Source organism: Peromyscus eremicus, chromosome 3, assembly GCF_949786415.1.
Source record: "Peromyscus eremicus chromosome 3, PerEre_H2_v1, whole genome shotgun sequence".
Classification (NCBI taxonomy): domain Eukaryota; kingdom Metazoa; phylum Chordata; class Mammalia; order Rodentia; family Cricetidae; genus Peromyscus; species Peromyscus eremicus.
The window spans coordinates 6,465,791-6,489,748 of NC_081418.1; the positions used below are offsets into that span (position 1 = coordinate 6,465,791).

Sequence of the window (23,958 nt, forward strand, 5' to 3'; positions counted from 1 at the left end):
ACTATTTAAATAGTCCAATAACTCCTAAAGAATAGAACCAGTCATTAAAAGTCTCACAACCAAAAAAAAGCCCAGAACCAGATGGTTTCAATGCAGAATTCTACAAGATTTTCAAAGAAGATCTAATACCAATATTCTTCAAATTGTTCCACACAATAGAAACAGAAAGAACGTTACCAAACTCCTTCTATGAGGCTACTAGTTACTCTGATTCCCAAACCACACAAAGATGCAACAAAGAAAGAGAATTACAGACCAATCTACCTAATGAATATTGATGGAAAAATACTCAATAAAATATTGGCAAACCGAATCCAAGAACACATCAAAAAATTATCCACCATGATCAGGTAGGCTTCATCCCAGAGATGCAAAGATGGTTCAACATATGAAAATTTGTCAATGTAATATACCATATAAACAAACTGAAAGAAAAAACCACATGATCATCTCATTAGATGCTGAAAAGGCCTTTGACAAAATCCAACACCCCTTCATGATAAAAGTCTTGGAGAGATCAGAAATACAAGGAAAATACCTAAATGTAATAAAGGCAATTTATAGCAAGCCAACAGCCAACATCAAATTGAATGGAGAGAAACACAAAGTGATTCCACTAAAATCAGGAACAACACACGGCTGTCTGTTCTCCCATATTTACTCAATATAGTACTTGAAGTTCTAGCTAGAGCAATAAGACAGCAAAAGGAGATCAAGGGGATACAAACTGGAAAGAAAGAAGTCAAACTTTCACTATTTGCAGATGAAAGGGTAGTATACATAAGTGCATAAGTGACCTCAAAAATTCTACCAGGGAACTCCTACAGTTCATAAACACTTTCAGTAATGTGGCAGAATACAAGATAAACTAAAAAAAAGTCAGTAGCCCTCCTATATACAAATGATAAATGGGCCGAGAAAGAAATCGGAGAAACATCACCATTTACAATAGCCACAAATAATATAAAATACCTTGGGGTAACTCTAACTAAGCAAGTGAAAGATCTGTATGACAAGAACTTTAAGTTGCTGAAGAAAGAAATCGAAGAAGATATCAGAAAATGGAAAGATATCCCATGCTCATGAATAGGTAGGATTAACATAGTAAAAACGGGAATCTTACCAAAAGCAATCTATAGATTCCATGCAATCCCCATCAAAATTCCAACACAATTTTTCACAGACCTGGAAAGAACAATACTTAACTTTATATGGAAAAACAAAAAACCCAGGATAGTTAAAAGAATCCTGTACAACAAAGCCACCACTGGAGGCATCACCATACCTGCCTGACATCAAGCTCTACTATAGAGCTATAGTAATAAAAACAGCTTGTTATTGGCATAAAAACCAACATATGGACCAAAGGAATTGAAGAACCTGACATTAACCCACGTACCTATGGACACCTGATTTTTAAAAAAGAAGCCAAAACTGTACAATGGAAAAAAGAAAGCATCTTCAACAAATGGTGCTGGCATAACTGGAAGTCAACATGTAGACGATTACAAATAGATCCATATCTATCATCATGTATAAAACTCAAGTCCAAGTGGATCAAAGACTTCAATATAAAACCAGTTGCACTGAACCTGAGAGAAGAGAAAGTAGGAAGTAGTCTTAAACGCATCGGCACAGGAGACTGCTTCCAAAATATAACACCAGTAGTACAGACACTGAGATCAATAATTAATATATGGGACCTCCTGAAACTGAGACACTTCTGTAAGGCAAAGGACAATGTCAATAAGACAAAACAACAGCCTACAGAAAGGGAAAAGATCTTCACTAACCCCATATCTAACAGAGGGTTGATCTCCAAAATACATAATGAATGCAAGAAACTAGACATCAGAATAATGAACAATATAATTTAAAAATGGGCTATAGTGCTAAACAGAGAATTCTCAAAGGAAGAATTTCAAATGGCTGAAAGACATTTAAGGAATTGCTCAACATCCTTAGTGATCAGGGAGAGGCAAAGCAAAAAGACTCTGAGATACCATCTTATATCTGTCTGCAAACAGCTTATGTTGGAGAGGATGTGGAGTAAAGGGAACACTCCACTGTTGGTGGGAGTGCAAACTTGTACAGCCACTTTGGAAATCAGTGTGGCACTTTCTCAGAAAATTCGGAATCAATCTACCTCAAGACTCAGCTGTACCACTCTTGGGCATATACTCAAGGAATGCTCAATCATACCACAGGGACACACGCTCAACTATGTTCATAGCAGCATTATTCATAATAGCCAGAACCTAGAAACACTCTAGATGCCCCTCAACTGAAGAATGGATTAAGAAATTGTGGTACATATACACAATGGAGTACTATTCAGCAGAGAAAAACAATGATATCATGAAATTTTCAGGCAAATGGATGGAACTAGAAAATATCAACCTGAGTGAGATAACCCAGACTCATAAGAAAAAACATGGTATGTACTCATTCATAAGAGGATACTAGGTATAAAGCGAAGGATAACCAGACAACATTCCACAAATCCAGAGAAATTACACTAACAAGAAAGACCCAAAGAGGAATGCATGGATCGCCCTGGGAATGAGGGGTTGGCAATGGAGGGTAAAGGATAGGGGTTGAGAACATAAGGGAATGGGATGGTTGATTTGGAATAGGGAGGGAAGGGTAAAGCAATGAAAAAGATACCATGATAGAGGGAAATATCATGGGGATACAGAGAAACCAGTGCTAGGGAAGTTGCCAGGAATCCCCAAGGATGACCCCAGCTTGGACTATTAGAAATAGTGGAGAGGGTGCCTGAACTGAACTGGCTTACCCCAGTGACCAGATTGGTGAATACCCTGTCATCACAGAACTTTTCTCCAGTGACTGATGGAAGCAGATGTAGAGATCCACAGCCAAACACCAGGCATAGCTCCAGAAGTCCAGTCAAAGAAAGAGAAAAGGAATTCTATGAGCAAGTGCACCACAATCATGATGGAGAAACCTGCAGAGAAGACCAAACCAAACTAATGGGAAGTCATGAAATTTGGATCAATGGCTGTGAAGTCTGCATTGGACTGGAGTAGGCCCTCTGCATGGCGAGACAGTTGTGTAGCTTGTCTGCTTGGGGGGCCCCATGAGGGTGGGATTAGAATCTATCCCTGGTGCATGAGCAGGCTTTTTGGAGCCCACTATATATAATGGGACACCTCTTGCAGCCTTGAGGCAGGGGGGAGGGCTTGGACTTGCCTCTACTGGATGTGCCTTCTCATGGAAGGTCTTGCCTTCTTGTGTGGAGGAGTGGGGGCTGGGTTGGGAATTGGAGGCTGGGAGGGCAGGAGGAGGGAAGAGGGGGATGTTTGATTGGTATGTAAAGTGAATGGAAAAATTTTCTTATTTAAAAAAACATAGTTTGAATAAAGCAAGAAGCCATTTAAAAATAAGAAAAAAATGAGTGCTTGTGTACACACACACACACACACACACACACACACACATACATATCACTCAACACACATTCTTCTTGCTGTATTTATCTTACTCTTTATTCTGATAGTATCTAGCTCAAAATATGCATCTTACTCTTTATTCTGACAGTATCTAGCTCAAACAAAAAGACTTTACAGTTTACATAGGAAGTCTAGGTTTCTGACACAACTGATCCCTATTTTACTTTTAAAATATGGACATCTGCAATTAGTCTTGAATATGCCATCAAAGTGAAGGTCTTTGGCCAGGAGCACTTCTTTGAACTCACTTTGGACCTACTGGAGATCCATCAACCCTAGACTTCCTTACTGTGCCTTAAAAGCTTTCTTGGTTTCTCTGGTTTGCCAACACCATGTTAGTCATCTGCTTCTTGGTCATCTATTGCTGCATTACTAAAGCTGAAGATTATATATCAATACTCCAAAGTCCCAATACACTGAAGAAGAATCAGGGTGCAGAGCTCACTGGAGAGTAGGCATTTTATTAACTAAAGTGTTTAATTTAATATCCACATCCCATACATCAATGTACAAATGTATAATGCATCAAAATGATGGTGGAGTAGGGTGCTCAATGGCCCATAGACTAGAAACATTGCTTTTCAGGCACCTTCTTCATTGTGTATTAGCATGCAGCTAGTAAAGATCATAAAGTTTATCTGCCTAAAAGCAATACCTGACATAGTATCTCCCTGAAGGATGTTTGCTTGTAAGTGCTTTGATTTTCTACTTTAATGAGAATTTCATTTTGGAAATGGTCTGAAACTATAATGTGTTGTAGAAAACAGAAAATAATAAAATATTAATAAAAATTTTCATTTTCATTTTGAATCACACCATAAAAACATGGTCATATTTCTATTTATAAGAAATACTCAAGTTCAATTTAATGGAAGATTGTTTGTGTTTGTGTGTGTGTGTGTGTGTGTGTGTGTGTGTGTGTGTGTGTGTGTGTGCTGGAGTTTGTATTGAGTCTAAGGCTACACATATAATAGTCAGCAGTCCTCACTTATAAAGACAAGGAAGTGCTCATATCAATGATACCTTAGTTTAAAACTTACATTACAGATTTACAGAAACTTTTATTTTCAAGTTTTTGGTGCAAAGTGAAGAAAACAAAATAGCCACAATTCAGTTCAAATGTACAAAACATTGATTTTTCAGAGTAGAAAATAAAAGACCGTTGAACTGGGTGATAAATAGTTTTAAATTTTTTCTAATTGTATATTGCAAAGTGCATATAGAGGTCAACAGGGAAGGGGATTGAAGAAATGGAGACAAATTACAGGGAAGGAAATGCAAATAAACAGATGGAAAGAGAAACAGAAATCCATCAGTAGCGAATATTAGTTAGTTGGAGCTGTTTTATCGCAATTTATTTGCTCATGAGCATCATTAATTCACTCTAATCTACTCTATGTTCTTTCGGGGATAAATACCGTGCTTATTCAGGGCACAAACGGAATGCGGGTGAGGAACTTGTGTCCTCACTTAGCTGCCATGCAGCTAGCCTGTGCTGAGAGGAGAGGCTGCCCTGCTCTGTGGCTGTGGGAAATAACGGTCAAGATGCTCCCTGGATCTGAGGCTTCATGCTGTCTCCTCAGGCATGTAGCACAAGTGCAGAGATCATTTTCACATTAAAAGAGGTGGTGAACTTCGGAAGTACAACAGAAGATGTGGGCTAGATGACCTAAACATGATGGAATGGCACATCTATCTATCTCAACATTAGAGAGCCTGAGGAAATGGAACTGTTACAAGTTCTAGACCAGCTTGGCTGGTATGAAACCCTGTCTCATGACTCCAAAAACATCCACAGGGAACATAATATCCTTTATATTCCCTGTGGATGTTTTTGGAGATATTAGGAACATAAAGGAATATAAAGGAACAAATTTAAAAAATCATCTATAAATAATAAAAATATTTGACCTATATTGGATGTATCCTATGTATCTAAACCCATTATTATTATTAAAAAAAAACAGGGACAACTTACAACAATCACTAAAAAATTCCCATTATTAATATACTGGTTTATAAAAGAGAAACCTGTAGATGTAACCAACTGTCTTATTAAATAAGAAACACAGAACCAATGCAAAGAAGAAAGCCAAGAGATCAGAGCTAAGAGCCTTACCTGCCTGCTGCAGCTAGCCTCTTCAGCCAAGAAAGACCTACTTCCTGAGTCTTTGTCTTTATATAGACTTTCTGTTCTGCCTTCTCATTGGTTGTAAACCCAACCACATGACCGCCTCGTCACTGCCTGTTTGTACAGACCTCCAGATCTTCTATGGTTAGTATCGAGATTAAAGGCGTGTGTCTCCAATGCTGGCTGTATCCTTGACCACACAGAGATCTACCTAGTTCTGTCTACCAAGTGCTGGGATTAAAGGCGTACACCATGAAAGCCCAGCTCTGCTGTGGCTTGCTATTAGCTCTGACCCCCAGGCAACTTTATTTATTAACATACAAATAAAATCTCATTTCAGTACAAATAAAATATCACCATAGAAACCAGAGAGTTTAAGTTACTTTCCAAATCAAAGAGAAAATAAGCTGAAGAAATAAGAGTTCAATTTATAGTTACTGGTAGCATTTGGTTTTCGGAAAACATTTCTAACATGTGTATCTAGCTGCTGAAGCAGTCAGTACTTTAAGATAAATTGCTACTACATATGAACTTCCAAGGCCACATAAGTTGCCATTTAAATAAAAGTGGAATTTTCACAAGTGAAAATGTATCAAAATAGCTATGTCTACAGAAGGCTGGGTTGGAACTGTCTGGCCTATTTGTACCTCAACCCCAATGCCAATTTCTCTTACATCTGCTTTCTGTGATCCTTACCCAGCCAGCCTGTTACCCTTAGATTTGACTCGCAAATAAAACTGGTAGTGATATCTGGGCCATTCACAACTGAATCTCAAAGATGATTCCTGGAGCCATAGACAGAAATTTGCAAATCATAGAATCCCAGGTTTGATTTACCATTTTCTTTCAAATAGGTTGAGAATTCAAATCCTGAAAACAATTGCTGGTTCAGAAGCATCAATATGTTCACATCTTGATCAATATCTTTATGATTTGAAATAAGAAAGTTTCCTTAACAATGGAAATTTATTATTATAACCAATGTGCCCAAACCAGAATACTTTATTGCTCATACTAATATAGGGATCAGATTCTAACAAATAATTTATTTTCACCTCTGTTGATGTTCTTAAGTTTTGACTTCTAACAGCTATTAATGTTCCATAAATGACTAATGATATAGTCCAAGGAGAACACTGGGAAGTAAATACCAAGCTGTTGCCTATAGTCACAAAGCTGGAAACAGGAGGTAAGGTCTCTTTCCCCAAAGACATCTCTACAACACCTTGACTTTTAAATACGGTTGAAAAATGTACAGGAAGTTGCTTTGAACAAAGTGCTTACACTGGACCCTACATTTTAGGAAAAAATGGAGTCACTCATACAAAATCTAATTCCATGTCACCAAGCTGAAACTGAGCTGTTCATCTGACCTGAGAAATCAGGATTGGAGAATTAAGAGCCAAATTACTCCAACAGAGCAGCTTCAATAAGTACTCTACTGAATCATGCTCTGACAAATCCTTTCTCTCTCTAAAACTAACTGGACTGCTCTGCTCAGTTCCTTAAGATACTCCACTTAGTGGAGGGAAGTGTTGTTCTAGCATGAAGAGTAAAGGGAATTAATATACTAAAATTATAATTTTTGTTCCTTAGTGGAAGTTAAGCTCTTTTCAGTGTACTTGTATTGTAGACTTGGAGCTAAGAGTGTGAACTCTTACAAAGCTCACTGATAATGTTTTATCTGGGTAAAGATGAAAGCTAGGCAGGCTATTGAGAACCAGCCTGGGAAAGCCAGTCATAATTTAGGAACCAAATTTCATCTAGTATCATTGGAGTTCTGCTTCAGTACAGATTCAATACCAAACCAAGTTAAGCAGAACCCACATAAACACTGCACATAGGAGGCAGATTTTTTTTTTTCAGTGTGTATGGTGTTTTGCCTGATCATAAATTTATGTACCACAAATGTTCCTGGTGTCCAATAGGCTGGAAAACAGCTTCCAATCCCCTGGGGCTGGAGCTGTAGATGATTGTGAGTCGCCATGTGGGTGCCGGGAATTGAATCCAGGTCCTCCGGGAACAGCAGCCAGTGCTCGATTCTAACTTTTGAGCCATCTTTCCAGTCCTTGGGAGACAGATTTTTAAGGTCATCCTTAAAAGTCCAAGAGTATCTAGTTAAAAATCGGTCGGGCTCCTTCATACTCTTTCTTATACATGCCTGCATGACAACTTGTTTGCTAGGATGCTTTTGATTCAGGGTGGCTACATGTCTCCCTCACTAACTTTCAACTCAGGCGTTTTTCATCTTTCTGCCTTACTTGCAGGTGAGCACAGCCACGCCTAGCTTATCATGTGATATGTGTTCTTAATTTAATTATTGTTACTGTGGGGTGTGTGTGTGTGTGTGTGTGTGTGTGTGTGTGTGTGTAAGAGAGAATGTGAGACAGAGAGAGAGAAAGTTGTGTATACACTGTAGGTAGGAGTGTGCCCGAATATGTTGTTCCTTTCATCCCACCCTTATGATGTGACATATATTGGAAAAACAAATTTTCCAGATAAGAATAATATTTATTGGATGAAAGGAAAACATCACATGAAATGTTTAATTTTTTTTTTTACACATTTTGGACAGTCATCTTAAAACAATTTGGCTTTGTCTCATTTCTCATTTTTATATCTATGCACAATCATACATGAAATTCTGCATGTGGGTTTGTGTTCAAAATATTTTCTTCCTTATAATCTGAATTTATAATGCATGTATATTTTGCATTTGTGTTTATGACAACTTTATATAATGCAAAATATTTTATTGTAACATTTCCAATCCTATTTTGCATTTATATTTATAATACATTTATGTAATGCAAAAGATCTTCATTGATCATTGCCAAACTGGATCTTTTGTTTCCATGTTTCCATGGAACTATTTTGTAAATGTGGAAAGAAAATTTCCTAAAATAATATAACACTGAGAGTCTTGTTTACTTCTCTGCTGTCTCTTCCTAGTGGTTGTTAATTTTAATACATTAGACAAAGTAATGGAATCAGCAGGGAAGGCATAAACTGAGAGCTAGGCCATGATGACACTTCTAGGTGGGTCAGTTCTTCTAATTTCCTTTTATATTCATGAATAGCCAGGTCGCACCAGACACATTTCTGAATGAAAAGCGAGGATGAAAGGATCTCTAGTCCTTGACAAATGAAGTGATGCCCTCCACTGGAGTGGATTTTGCATGCACCACCAGGCAGGTACTAGAAGGCTCAGCTGAATGGATGGACCCTGGCCTCTCTAAGTTAAAGGTAACCTAGGGCTCTCACACACTGCAGCACATGCTTTGGTCTGAACTTCATTTTGAGCAAATAGTAGTCTCCCACACATGCAAGAAGTACAAACACTACCAGGGGATTTATTTTTCACTAGAAGCTGTGCACTCCCAGCCAAAGGAAACCAAACCAAGGAGAAGAAAGTTGTATGATACAACCGCAGCTGACCCAAATTTCTACTGTTTCATTCCTAGAGAACAATGGTCGGCAGCATTTATGGGTGGGGGTGGGGTGTCAAAGATCAATTTATCCCTGAAAAGGTTTTGTTCAGTGAAAGGACGTTAACTTCTTTTTCTACCATCATTCAAACAGTAAGGTAAAAAAAAATTTTTTTCCCTAAAACTAAGAGAGGTCCTCCAGGAGATTCCTAATTTTTCTGATGTTCTTTTACTGTCTATTCTTCCCAAGGGGCCAAGCGTCAGGAAAGATATGCTGTCATTCTGACTGAGTTGGTTTGCTTTCTGTTTCACTGGGAGAGAAGCTCACAAAATTTGAACTGTCTGTAATGAGTTGTTGATGCTTTATCAATTTACTCAATGATTTTATCACTTAACAGGAAGGAAGACTGAAACTTAAATTCACTATTATTTTCACTAACAGAGTAGGAGTTGACTGTCCTGTCTGCACCTTGCTTTTTCTTTTGCCCAGGACTTGAGTGGCAAGTTCTATGAAAGGAAATGTGATGGCGTTCTCTGAAACTCTGTATGTACAGCACATGCGACACATTAAATAACAGAAATACCACTTTCACGAAATGAAAGAAAAGAAAGAAAGTTTATATTCTACATGAAAGTATGTATCATATCATTTTCCTTCCCACAGAATAAAAACCAAATTCATTCAGACCAATATATTATTTTCTTCTTAGGATTTCCTGACATTAAGTACAATTTGAGTGTCATTAACTTTTATTTGGAAATGTTTATACTTATTTTACAAACTAATACAAAAAATATGGTGATTGAGATTCTAGTCTGTACTCAGAAGACACTTTTTTTCCAAAGGCAAGTTATTCAGAAACATGTGGATGAAATGTTTTCTTTAAATATTCAAGAATTTAAAGAAATAGAAGTTTTAACATTTGGCAAATTCTTGACAAAATTTTTGAAAACTTATTTGGCTCATGTTATTCCTGGCTTTGCCTATCCCTTTAGGACACCAGCTGTTGATGTGTCGTTAAAGGGGAGAAAAATAATAAAGGTCAGTTCAGCTATGTCTGCAACAGACGTGGCGGGAGTTTCTTATTCTGCTGGAGGTCACATTATGTGCATTTCCAGTGACAAAAAGAAAGACTAGTGTTCACACTCCAGTAGCAAAGACATGAACTTGTGTTGGTCAAAGAGGTGTTTACAGAGCACAGCACATCCTTTCAAGTATACATTTTTGGAATGACAAAAATGAAGAATTTCATCTCCATGGAGAACCCATTTGTACGCCTTGTGGGGCTGGCAAATGTGCCAAGCCTGCCACTGTGAAATAATTGGCAGCAAGGCTGGGAAAAATGAAATCCTCATTTTAATGGTAAATTTAAATCTCTGAAGTCCACAGATTGCTTCCTTCTTAGGGGAAATGTAAACAGTGGGAAACTGTCCTTGAATGGAAAGTTTCAATGAGGGTGTTGAAAGCAAGCCTGAATGGTGTTGCCCAACAGGCAGGACTGGCTGTGGGAGGGACATCAAGGCTGGTTGTTAGCTGTGGAGTTTTAAGGGGGGGCTACTGGCTGCTTATCAGTCAGTCACCATTTGTTCTATCCCAAATGATCCTTCTTCGAAAAAGGTCACTGCTTAAAGTCATATTAAGCCAACCCTTTAAACAACCCAGCTAATGATTTACCACATAATGATTTAAGAAAGCACAGGTGTTCAGAGCCCACCCTAGCAAACCCTGCCCCAAAAGTTTGCCAAGATGTTGTCTGGATGCAGGTAAGGAGACAGAGCCATTGTCTTGCTCTGGGCACAGAGAGCAGGGCAAAATCAATTCTGTTAGTGTTTATCCAGAACCCCTGGGAGTGAAAGTAGATTCAGGTGATGAAGTGTGAAAGGTTGAGGATCGGTTGAAGAAAAGTTGGTAACACGGTTGTGTCTTCCGTTTGGAGGCTTACACTTTTCCGAGAACTTTGAAGTTGACCAGCACATTTGATCCTCACAATGCCCTGGATTCCTGACTGGTTAGCTGTCTTACTGCGGGTGTTCAGATGATTTGCTACAATGTTTGCTTGCGGAGATGTTGCCACTCAAATTATGCTTACTATTCATCCCTCACCTCTGCAGATTGTGCACCTACAGAGGAATGATGGTATCAATTTCAGTTAACTAAGAACTGATTTCACAGAGCTGTTCATTTCAAACTGCAAATGAAGATCTAACGTTTCTCTTCCTTGTATATTCTACCCGATCTTCCCTCTTAGACAAATAGTTACTTTCCGCCATTCCTTCTTCAGCTTGACATCTGATTTATGACCCTATCACACGGCTGTCTCTGGCTGAGAAGTTAATGTGGAGCTGGGTTGGGAACACTGGATCCAGCCACTCCACAGTGTTTGTCACAGATGGGAATCTGAAAGTCAGTGGGCCAGTGAGCCAAGCAAGTCCCTGATACAAGAGCCGTCTAAAGTGATAATGACCAGCGGGGGACTGGTAAACCCGCCTACCTTTTGGATACCTGGGGATTTCATTTATTTTTACTTTCTCTGTGTGTGTACTTGTTCCTCTAGGTGTGCACATGTGTATGTGTGCACAAATATATGGAAGCCAAGGGCCCATGTCTGTTTTCTTCTTCAATCACTCCTTGCCTTGTTTTTGGAGATGAGGTTTTTCTCTGCTTCTGGAGCTCAACTTTTATGACTAGAATGTCTGGCCAGTCAGTCCCAGTAATCCTGCCTCTACTTATGCTGGGGGATGTCTTTCTGTATGATGTGAATATATATTGTTCCTATTGTTTAGCAAGGCAACTTAGAGGCAGGTGGGAAATCCAAGGAGAGAGACAGGAAAAAGAAAGGCAGAGTCTGAAAAGACACCAGCGCTGTCCAAGGAGAAGCAAGATGCCAGCAGACTGGTAATGCCATGGCCCTGTGGCAACTCATTGATTAATAGAAACGGATTAAGTTATAAGATCTAGCTAGCAAGAAGCCTGCCACAGGCCATATGATTGGTAATTAATATTAAGCCTCTGAATGATTATTTTATAAGAGGCTGAGGGACTGCAGGACTGGGTGGTGAGAAAACTTATGGCTAAATACCTACCCAGCTTAAGGATTATGGGAACACACAGTTGTGCCAGGATCACTTTTTTATATTAAATTAAATTCAGCGTGTATGTGTATGTTCATATGTGTGCTGGGGGTGGTGTGCACCTGCCATGTTATAAATGTAGAGTTCAGAGGACAACTTTCAGAAATTGGTTCTCCTCTTCCTTCAGCATCCAGGGACTGAATTCAGGTCATCAGACTTGCATGCCAGACACTTTGACTTACTCAGTGGTCTTACCAGCCCCCAAGCTTGCCTTTACATGGGATCTTGGGATCCAACTCACGTCCTCACACTTACACAACAGGGATTTTACACACCCTCCCTTAGTCCTTTCCTTTCTTGGAAACTTTATTTTTAATGCTATTCATTGATGATGTACATTTCAGAGATTGGAAAATTTCAATAAAATTGAAAAAACCTCCACAGATAGTTTTAAATAAAACTACAAGCTTTCATCTGAGCAGGAGCTGATAAAGGAGAGTCACTGAGGGCTCATGGGAAATGGTTTGATGGGAACGGCAGAACCACTTCTCTGTAGGTGGAGCAGTGGCTTCCAGTGGCATGAGGTTTCTAAATTCCAGGAGCAGCTGCTGTCGATTTTTAACGCTGAACTGTTCAGGGAAGTAGTGCTCTGCAATCCTAGGAAGCCTGGGGTGGACTTGGTGGGACTCTATGTGAGGCATTTCAGCCCTGCTGTCCTGCAAAGTATGCCCGAATAACATCTCAATACTCTTGCTATCTAAGCTGTAAGCTTAACTTCTGATGTCACTTCCCTGAACCTCAGCATCTTTTCTAGTTTGTTTCAAGGGTAGAAATTATAAAAATAAACCCACTTTGTAAATCTAAAGCCTGACAAAAGTGTTATGAATATGTTAGAAAATAGAAGTATTAAATACATACATCTATTAGAAAGAGTGTATAATGACTTCATTGGTGATTCTGTTTTCCACAGATATAATAGATAATGTATTAAAATACAGAAAATGGTCTAGTATAACATTTTCTCGTTCAATGTAAGTTGAAGACATTTCTATTTTTCTATAATGTTTAGTAAAACTAATTCTATTTTTCATTAATTTTTTTTTATTTATTTTTTATTACAAAAGTAATGTAGGAGCTAGCAAGATTGCTGAATGGTTAAGAGTTCTGCTGATCTGCAGAGGACAAACTTCTGTTCCCAGCACCTACACTGTGTGACTCACAACCACCTGTAACCCCAACTCCAAAGGAATCTGATTCTTCTGGCATCCTTAGGAGGTACACATACCATTGTCCAAACAAGTATACACGTGGTTTTAACAAATGGTTATTAGAAAGTCTGATGTTTCCAGAATGACCATTTGTACAAATAAAGATGTTCACTAATGGGAACCTGGAACATGCAGTGTTTTGATGGAGATTGATGAGGTTTGAGCTGTTCTTTCATTTGGTTGCTCTTTCGAGGCTTTGTCATTTTGTTGTATTTTCTTGTTGTTATTTAGAGAGAATGCCCCAGTGTTTGTTTCATGGGAAAGACATGCTAAAAGGACACTAAAAGAATAAACTATGTCTTTCTACTCCTGGGAAGAGCCTCGGGCAATGCCTTAGATTTAGCCAATCAGATTCTCAGTGGAGAAACTAAACCTTACATGTTCCAATAGGTTGAAGAGTCATCAATCCTTCCAGAGACTCCTCACACGGAGAGTGGCCTTGTGAACCCATCACGCCAGGGTGTGTTTGCAGCACAGCTGCTGCCTCTTAGCTCCTGATGTGTGAGATAGACTCCCAGGCCCAGGCCTTGGCCAGCTTCCCTTTTATCTTCCCTTTTTATTGGCCTGTTTGTCCAAACTGTCAAGTCTCCTTGATATCTGTCCAATGCATCTCTTGTTTTCTTAAGTTGCTAGATTTGCTTCTGTTGCTTGCAGCAAACCTGGTGCACACCTAGACTTCTGTGTGCATCCAACACCACTGTCTGCTAGTGATCTTATCTCCATAAGCCCTCATCTTGTCTGCACTTCACTATCTACGCCAGGCTTGTTTTAAATCACGCTCTTTATAGTTTACCAATGAAAGCTCAAAAAAAAAATTCAGTAAATAATCTCAGTACTCCTACAGAATCGCATAATGTAGATAAGCCATTTTGTGTTACAAATCATACTTTAATTTAGGTGAATGTATTTATAAATAATATCATGGCCTTTTGGAAAGATATGTGACATTGATGGGCTGGCAAACTTGAGTTCCTTCTCCAAGACCCACAGGCTAGAAAGAGAGAACCAACTCCTAAAAGTTGTTGTCTGACCTGTACTAACACACAACACAAACACACAGCTGCACTCACAGGTACATATGAGCATGGGTGTGTATGCACAAAATAAATAAAGTAAATAAATAAATGTAATAAAGATATTTTAAAATAGAAGCTGAAAGTAACTGAACAGAGCCTGCAGGGGTACTTGCTGTAGAATTTCTAAATGTTTTATCTTGAACAATTTTAAAAATATGAATCATATTATTAGAAGGTATGACTCCAGTGTGTGTGTGTGTGTGTGTGTGTGTGTGTGTGTGTGTGTGTGTGTGTAGGTGTACATTTCTGTGAATGAGGGTGTGCATGCACATGTAGAGATTGGGAAGGGTAGTATAGGGGTCAGAGGTCAGCCTCTGGTATGGTTCCATAGGAGCTATCTACCATCACTTCTGAAGCAGAGTCTCTCCTTGGGACTAGGAGCTTGTCCATTGAGCCCCAGTTATCCATCTATCCCCATGTTACCAAGACTAGGATTGCAACTGCTGTCCAGCCCGACTTCCTATGCAGGTGATGGGGATCATATTACAGTCTTCAGTTAGCCCTGTACTAAGCTTGTTTGTTAATGTTGAAAATCACTGAAAATTCTGATGTTTTTAAGAATTTTATATTTTGACTCTCATTCCTCTAGATTTAATTTTTCCAAATTAAGAATACTTAGTTACATCCTAAGTATTGTTATTTGGCTGTTGGAAAACAGCTTAAAAACAAGACAATATTGAACTAGTAGTAATTTAAACAAAGTGATTCATGGTTGAGACACGTGCCTATAATTTTCCCCCTTTATTCAGATGTTGCTTGCCTTGATTTAAATCATCTTATGCCTCTGAAAAGTATGTGGTGTTTATGTGACAAAATACATGAATTGTAACAATAATAGGTCCAGTCTTTAAAGATGAAGGGAATTAATATTATAAATGTCCATTGTGGGTTGTTTATCATTGTACAAACAATTCACTGTTCTCGGGAGGTTTGGGAGAACTATGCCTTCCACATGTTCTTTTAAAAATATTTCAATTACAGTCTTGTGAATACAATGGGGATTTTGCTATCTTTATTCTTACCAAAAAAAAAAAAGACATATTTTATTTCATTGCCATTTCTTCAATGCAATAATTGCTGGCTTTCTTTTGAGATTATCCATTATTATATTTCCAGTACTTTGGGTTTGTTTTCTAGCAACAAGAACTGACATCTGAAGTTTATATCATAAATGGATAACAGAATTCACAGCTCACTGATTCTATTTTGATGTCAAATTTATCAACAAAGGAAGTGCTCTTTGGCTAAATCTAGGAAAAGAAAATGTCCATGAGGCTGGTGAGTGTCGTGAGAAAAGACAGAAAAAACAGGAGATGTATTTCAGTACCAAATCTGACACTGGTTCTCTTTGTTTACTTGGGAGATTTACTTGGTTATCCTGGAAGGGCTACGGTTATCTACCTTGAAGGGTAAACAGTAAGATTTAATGGATCTTACATTTCCCATCAATCCACCCATTTTGTGAATGTGATGCACACAGCAGGTGTTTACCAAACTGAAAATTGCCTCCGTTTTCCAAGCTATATGAAGATTGATGATGCAGAGTATATTTAAGAATACAACTGCACACAAGCAGTCCATTAGAAAGAGAGTCAATCCATCAGGATATGGCAAGCACACCCACTGGGAAGTGATCTGAGAGGAGGGCACAATTCTGAGAAGTCCAAGATCACCTCCTTCCTCCCATCCCCCTCATTCCACTAAAGGCTCGAAGGTCTCACAATGAAAGTCATGGTGAAAGCCTCATTTCACGGCACCTTTTCTAAGAATAAGCTTTTTAGAATATACAGATTGGGAATTTGATCTAAAAGTAAGGACAAGAATTCAGAGTAGCTGGAGTTAAAAAACAGCTGTCCATGAGCACAAGTACCCTTGTGAAAATGCTGGATGTTAGAGCCTCCATGCTTCTGCACTTAGCTAATGTAGCACAACTGCAATCTTGATCAGTAACTGCAGGAATGATGGTCTCTGAGGAAAGGTTTCCTTTAGCTCAGAAGATCTCCACCCATCTGCAGTGAGTCAGGATTCCTGGGTGGACCCTTAGCAAATCAAGCCAAAGACATCTGTTAAAAGTAAACGAATAAAACAATTGGAATTTTCTAAATTACTATGTATCATCTTAAGCAATGCAAGAAAAGAAAAAGGCTAAACAAAGTATATTAAAGATAAATCAAGAAATCTAAACCACAACAGCTTAACTCTTCAGTTAGGAATTCCCAGACTGGCATTTCCGTTCACAGTTTGTGTACATGTAGAACGTAGAACTTAATCAAAGTAACACACATACATACTTCTGAAAGTCATGTTGCTCTCTAGTGCTTGAGGTAAAGGAATCCAGTCGGCTAATGCCCACAATGTGATCACACTGCCCAACTCCATCAACATCATTTCTCATACCCAAGTGCTTTAAACTCTTCCTTCTGCACATGCATCTACGCAGTTTCTGTGACAGGCACTTGTGGGGCACCATGTCACAGGCTAGGTACACATGATAGAGCCAGTCACACACATTATTCATGTTCTGCTTCTTGCTACTCTGTTTTCATTATTTTGTCATGCATTCATGAGCTTGCACAATGATTAAATGCAGGATTTAAGGTCATTTTGGACAACTTTCAAATACTGCAGGATAAGAGTGGGGATCTAGTTGTCCAGTATCTCACCATCTACTGGGATAATTCTGAATCACACTCTGAATGATACTGAGAAGGTCACTAGAGGGTTAACAACAGAAATAACCACTGTGGCAATAGTCCTGTTGCCAGTAAACACACTACTGCTTGGCTTTTCCTTGGCCTGACATTCATAGTTTCGTTGCCTTTCCTGGAAACTTTATACTCCTAATCCAAGGCCCAGTGCTGTTTGCAGGGAGAATCCAAATCAGAACTTTTGTACGTAGAACCTAGACATCAGCATATCAGGCTGGCATTCTGGAGCTTTATCACTCACCAGTCAGATGATTAATGGCAGTAACATACTTAAAAGTGATGTCCGTAGTACTTGAGCTTCAGATTCAGAGACTCACATGGACAATATTGGGATGCAGCACAGGAGGAAGAAGGAACTCTAAGGCCAAGGACTTTCCAAGTGAAGCCTCTGGAGGAGCAGCATCAGCACCACCCAGGAACCAACGAGACTCACAAATTGTCATGCCATTTATTGTGTTCATGGAACAGATATTTGGAAGTCTGGGTCCAAAAGTGCTATTTCAAAAATCTAGGTGGTTCTGAGGAATAATAATAGGAGAGAACCACACTTTTACTAGAAGAGATGTATGAAATTTGGCGATGACGGGGGAGTGGAAATGAGGTGGAGATAGCCATCGAAGAGTTCGTGCAGCTATCAGAGGCTTAGGAAAGGGGCCGTGCTAGTATGTACTTACCATGAGCCCTGCAGAAGACTTTGCTCCCTGGATGACTCCAAAGTCATGTCTTCCTAGGATGACTATGAATGCCCTGGCTGTATTGGCACCATTGTGAAGCTGGATGGTAGTATAGTAAGAGAAGCTGTCTTCCAGTTAGGCTTCTCATTATCTGTAGGGCTGATGTGCTTCTGTCACAGGGAGATTGTTAATTATACACCACTGTCAGAGATCAAGGAAGTATAATTAGCATAATTCTAAAAATTGTGTCATTTTTTTGCTGCGATTTGCAAAGATCTGTGCTGAAGGATAATATATGATGTTACTCCCAGGAGTGACAGAGTAGGATTGCCAACTAGGGTCCTGTGTGACTTGCATAACCAAAGAAAATTAAAAATCTTGTGCAACCAGAAAAATATTTTTTTAAAAAAGAAAGCTTAGCACTGTCTGAATAGAAAATCATAATCACCTGCCAAATGTTGACACTGGAGCCAAGTGACAAACTAAGATCCTGTTACTCTAACAGGAGTATAGGTTTATTTGAAGAATTTTTCCAGCAATCTTACTGTAAACACATATGACATTATCCAAACACTTCCCTAAGTGACTAAGAATGTCTATATACTCTTAAGACTTTAGAAACTCAGTTGTTCCTTTCTTTTCTTCTTTGTATGTGTTAGTGTGTACCTGTAAACCCAGAACCTGAGAACATGAATTAGCAGGATCACAATTCATGGCTTTCTTACAAAATAAGGAAATTCTACTTTAAAATCAAATAAATGAACAAAAGCAGCAAAAACCCACATTCAGGTTTTTGGATGGTCATAGCCTATAGACTGAACTGATACTATTTGTGGACTTGACATATTTCTATGCATTACTTAAAATATGGAATTAATAACACCAGAAACTACCTGCAATTCTGCCCCAAATTCCTTTAATAAAGGTTTCAATGTGATATTGCAAAAAGATCACTGGGAGAGTTACAGTGAGCGACCAGCTATACCTTCACATTGCATTGCTCACCTGTAATGAAAAAGTCATTAGGATACTAAAATAGTCACCTTAAAGCCCTTAAAATATTAATCTTTCATACTTGTGTCAAGATAATAAGTCAGAAGCAAAACTATATTCCATGAGAAATTGTAGAAATTGGTGTCACTGGCAAAGAAGTATAGTTAACTCTCTCCTGTGCAGGTATAAGATTGTCTTTATCCCATTAATGATCATTAATGATCATTCTTCCTTAAAATAAGTGAGATCTTAAGAATTATCATAAATTATTATGGTTTAATGAAGTATTATTCTTGATTGATATGTTCAACACAGTCAGTACCTTTTCAGATTATGTTGCATTTATTATATGACATTTGAGCTACTCAGCAAAAAATTGATCAGTACCTGTTGCAAAAAAGAGTTTCCATGATGAGAGGTGAATTACACTTATCTGTGGGTATAAGGACAACTACTTAGGGAAAAAGCTCAAGAGACATCAGCTCTAGACAAGAACTACGTGCAATTAAGAAACACTGAGAGTGGGAAAAATTATCCTTCTTAGCAAAGAATACACCAAGTCGTTATCTAATACCAAATGGTCAGTACTGAAAACATATATCTAAAAATAACATTATATGGACTGAGAAAATTGTAGTTATATATTTAAGAACACACACACACACACACACACACACACACACACACACACACACTGAAAGAAAGAGAGGCTGTGAATTTGAAAGAGAGTAAGGGAGATATGGTACAAGGTATAGAGAGGGTTCAGAGGAAGGAAATGAAAGGGAGAAATGGTGTGGTTATATTATAATCTCAAAAGAATTGTGTATTTAAAATGAAAAATCACTTTACTTTTAAGGGAAAAATCAAAGTACACATTTATAAGACTTGAACTATCTATCATCCTCTGTGTAACTATATAATGTTAAAAGGGAAACATTTTTTTGTTTTGCAGAATATTATATTGAACAATGCCACTAATTATAGTAGGCTAATTTAATCTGGCAGATAAAATGTACTAAGTATTCCAGGTACGTCAGTTAAATAAGAGTCAAACACAGGACATAACTCTATAAAGATTCAGAAACTTGGCACATCTTTTTATATTTAAGGATCAAATGACCTGAGTATGCAAAGCTGAAAGAAATCCTATCAAGGTTTGAAATTTCCACCTCTAGGAAAGAGACATGATGAGCCCTTTTCAGTAGTCTTTGAATTTTCAAGAAGTGTATTCTATGATTGAGAAAAATTCCCTTATTTATTATATTACTGTCAGGTTTGCCTGATATTTTAAGTAAAACTGAACAAGAGCTGTTTCTACACTAAGTGCAGGCTCCAGTTTAACACTCTCTCCCACTATGAAGTTCTAGGATAACCAAATTCATCTAGCCTTAATCAGTCAGACTAGGTAGGCAAGAATTCTACAAAGAGTCTCTTGAATCAACAGATAAAAATAATTGATGTGAATGATGGAAATAATTCTGCAGATCTTAGCCCTGGATGTCTAGTCTAGAGGACATAAATATTGGGACACAAAGAAGTGACTCCATGTCTGAAATCACCTACTTCATGCACCTTTGTGCCTGTCACTCATATTGAATGATGACCTTGGGAAAAGGAAATTTTTTTTTAGATTATAATTTAATTAGAATATTTCTATGTTACCTTTCCTCCCTCTAAACCATTGAATATGCCCCACCTTGTTCTTCAAATCCATTGCCTCTGTTTTACTAATTGTTATTGCATATGTATACAACCTGTTCAGTCCATATATTGTTACCTGCATGCTTGTTTAAGGAGCTTACCATTTTGCAATGATGAGGAAAGTTCACTAAAACTTTATATGTATATCTATACAGAGTTACTATTTTCATGAATAGCTAATAGTATAATTACTTGTGGCTTTTTTAGACATCTTTATTGTTATTTTATCCACCTCTCCCTTTTTTCATATTTACCTTCTTCCCCATTCATTAAAGATTGTATTATGCTGTTCCCCTTTACCCTATTCTTCTCTATTTACCTCTCTCTCCCTCTTTAAAGAGTCCTTCCAGAAAAGGGTATATTAACTAATCATAAGGGGAAAATCATTCTAGTTATTGTTTAAATCAATCTGACTTCCTAGATTGTATTGCAACCCCATTTATATGTGTCCCTAGAAGACAATGACAATTTTCCCTAACTAAAGATCTTAAAGGAATGAATAGCCAAAGTGCTCATTGACTTTATATGAGAAGTGAAGAACTGACATGACTAAATATATATACAGACTACTATGTTTAATCAACTGGTCATCATAGCCAGGGAAGAATATAGACATGATCAATAGCAGAGGCTCTTTCCTTTCAAATATTATCCATATAAATGTTGCTATATACTTAAACTGCTTTGAAACAATGGAATTACCTTCTTCCCAAATTGAAACAGGGAAAATAAACCTCATGAAGACTAAATGACCTTTGAAAATTAACTGGCTGAATAATTGCTAGAATCCTTATTAAATACCAAATGCTGAAATGAGAGCTTTGTAGTAGATTAGACTGTATCACTCTGATCAGCAATACTGATAGAAATTTTTCTACACCAAAATTATGAATAGGCATTGCTGGCCTTTGAATATGCATTTAATGGCTTCAGATGAGAATGGAGACAGACCAAAACAAGTGCTCAGAGGGTAGTTTTTGCTCCGTGTCACAAAGATGCACACTTCTAGCTATAATCTCCTATGTATGATAGCACAGAATTTGGAAGTTGTTTTTAAAAGAACGTAATGAGTCTTTTTCTGTCCCATCAGCCAGCTCCCAAATAATGACACAGAGACTTATTAATTTTAAAGCTCAGCCTATAGCTTAGACTTATTTCTAACTAGCTCTTAGAAGTTAATTAACCCATTTACATTCATCTACATTCTATTGCATAGCATCACCTCTCTTCCTGCTTGCACCTCCTGTTTCCTCTCAATGTCTCTTGGCATCCCCTAGCATGCTTAGATTCCTCTTCCTCTTCTTTTTTCTCCCCAGAAATCCCGCCTATAAATCCTGCCTAGCTATTGGCCATTCAGCTTTTTATTACACCAATCACAGCAAATACATCTTCACAAAAAACAGTGTACAAATATCCCACAACAAAAGATTAACAAGAAAATTTGAGCCCTATTAAATCTTGTTTAGAAAACTGGTAATGACAAGACTCAGTTTACATCATTTTAAAATACAAGCTACATTGTAGAACTCAGGTTTTCATTAAAGTTACTGATGCTAGCCTTAACACAGATATGCTCAGACCTTTGCCAGAAGTACAATGATTCTGTTAGCTTAAAATAACAGGAAGGAATCCAATGCAGATGATTGTAAGCTGCAGTTAGATTTTGAAAGAGAAGAGTAATACAAATTTGAAAAAGCACTGGGTTTCATCTGAGAAGATTAAGAGTAATAAATTCAGTTACTGTGGTCTTGTAGTTCTCGTGTGAAATTTCAGAAATATGATTTCATTTTAGTGTTTGGAAGAACCATAATTTTCTTCCTGTAGGTACATAGAGATGATGCTTGAAATTATACACTGAAGTTCCAGTATTTGTGATGTATTTCATTCAGCTCACATCTTTGCTATCTTTTCAAAAAATTCCTCCATGACAATAACTGAGTAACTCTCAAGAGTATTCTAAGTAAATAAAGAGTTAGCAGCCACGAAAGTGAAATTTCCAATTCCTATAAGTTAACACACATCCAGTGAATACTGGAGAAAATATATAATATGGAGGAAATCAATTATTTGAAATTGATCCACTATGTGAAACCAAGGAATAATAAGTATGAAAGTACATAATCACCATGTAAATTCAGTAAGGCCATACTCTATGTTCCTAAGGCCCATATATTTCTACGCTAACATGGGCATTTTTTTCCCACACAGTTTAGCCTCATATATTGAGTATTTCTACTGAATCTGTCTTTTATTTGTATGTGTGTACATTGGAGACCAGAGGTTGATGGCTGTCTTCCTCTATTGCTTGTTATTTTATTGTTCAACATAGAACCTTTCCTTAAAGTTGAACTCATCAGAACTAGATAGCCAGTTTATGCCCACCACCTTCCTGTGGCCACCTTTCCAGGGCTAAGATGTGAATGACAACAATGTTTTCCAGAGGCAATTCTACTCAGCCTTCTGGGATCTCAAACTTAAATCATAGAGTAAGATTGCCTGAAATAAGAACAGTACCCAATGATGAATTACTTTGTACTTCATTCTGAATTGTTTAGTTATTGTTTGATTCGGTAAGATGTTCTACTAATCTTTCCTGTTGCTTACCTGGTAGAATCTCTGTAAGAACAAGAAAAAACATTAAATGTAGTGGAAATGTTGAAAGGCCCAATCAGAACAAAGGTAACTCAATGAATGTATCAACCGCACACCAAACTCTAGGAAAATCATAGAAGGAAGAGTCTCTGGAGCCCTACAATGCCGTGGAATGTTCTGTATGTCAAGTATGTTGCTCTGATTGGTTAGTAAATAAAACACTGATTGGCCAGTAGACAGGCAGGAAGGATAGGCGGGACTAACAGAGAAGAGAATTCTGGGAAGTGGAAGGCTGAGTCAGAGAGACCTGCCAGCCACAGCCATGACAAGCAAGATGTAAGGTACCAGTAAGCCACAAGCCACATGGCAAAGTAAAGATTAATAGAAATGGGCTAAATATAAGTTTAAGAGCTAGACAATGATAAGCCTGAGCCAATGGCCAAGCAGTTTAAATAATGTAAGAGTCTGTGTGTTTATTTTATGAGTGGGTTCCAGGACTGGCAGGACTTAGAGGGAGCTGGAGAGAAATTCTCCAGCTACACTAGAAGAAAAAGTTATGTCCTTAATTGTAGAAATCTGCGCCTATTCTTGGTAAACACCATAAGGAACTCCGAGAAGATTGTTGACAATGATTGCATAGGATGGTCATTGTCATGTGATATTAGGAATATAGAGAGATGGGAAATTTAGTTTTCTTCTTTTATGACTCTACTTCCTTGATTTATTGCATATTGATGTAATTTTGATAAGAAATTTCAGAAACAAAGTATATGCCACTTTATTAATTTGGCATTCACCAATTTCATGAAAAATTTATGAAATTATGATACACTAGTAAAATC

At 37.9% G+C, this 23,958-nt stretch overlaps 1 long non-coding RNA gene across 1 annotated transcript; it reads right to left on the reverse strand.

The window, feature by feature from the left end:
* Window positions 1-14,697: 14,697 nt before the first annotated feature.
* LOC131905632 (uncharacterized) lies at window positions 14,698-23,260 on the reverse strand. The gene is made up of 3 exons (XR_009377997.1): window positions 23,129-23,260; window positions 17,831-18,000; window positions 14,698-16,511 (listed from the first exon to the last, which is right to left on the reverse strand). It is a non-coding gene; the product is annotated as an uncharacterized LOC131905632 (long non-coding RNA).
* Between the last annotated feature and the right edge of the window lie 698 nt (window positions 23,261-23,958).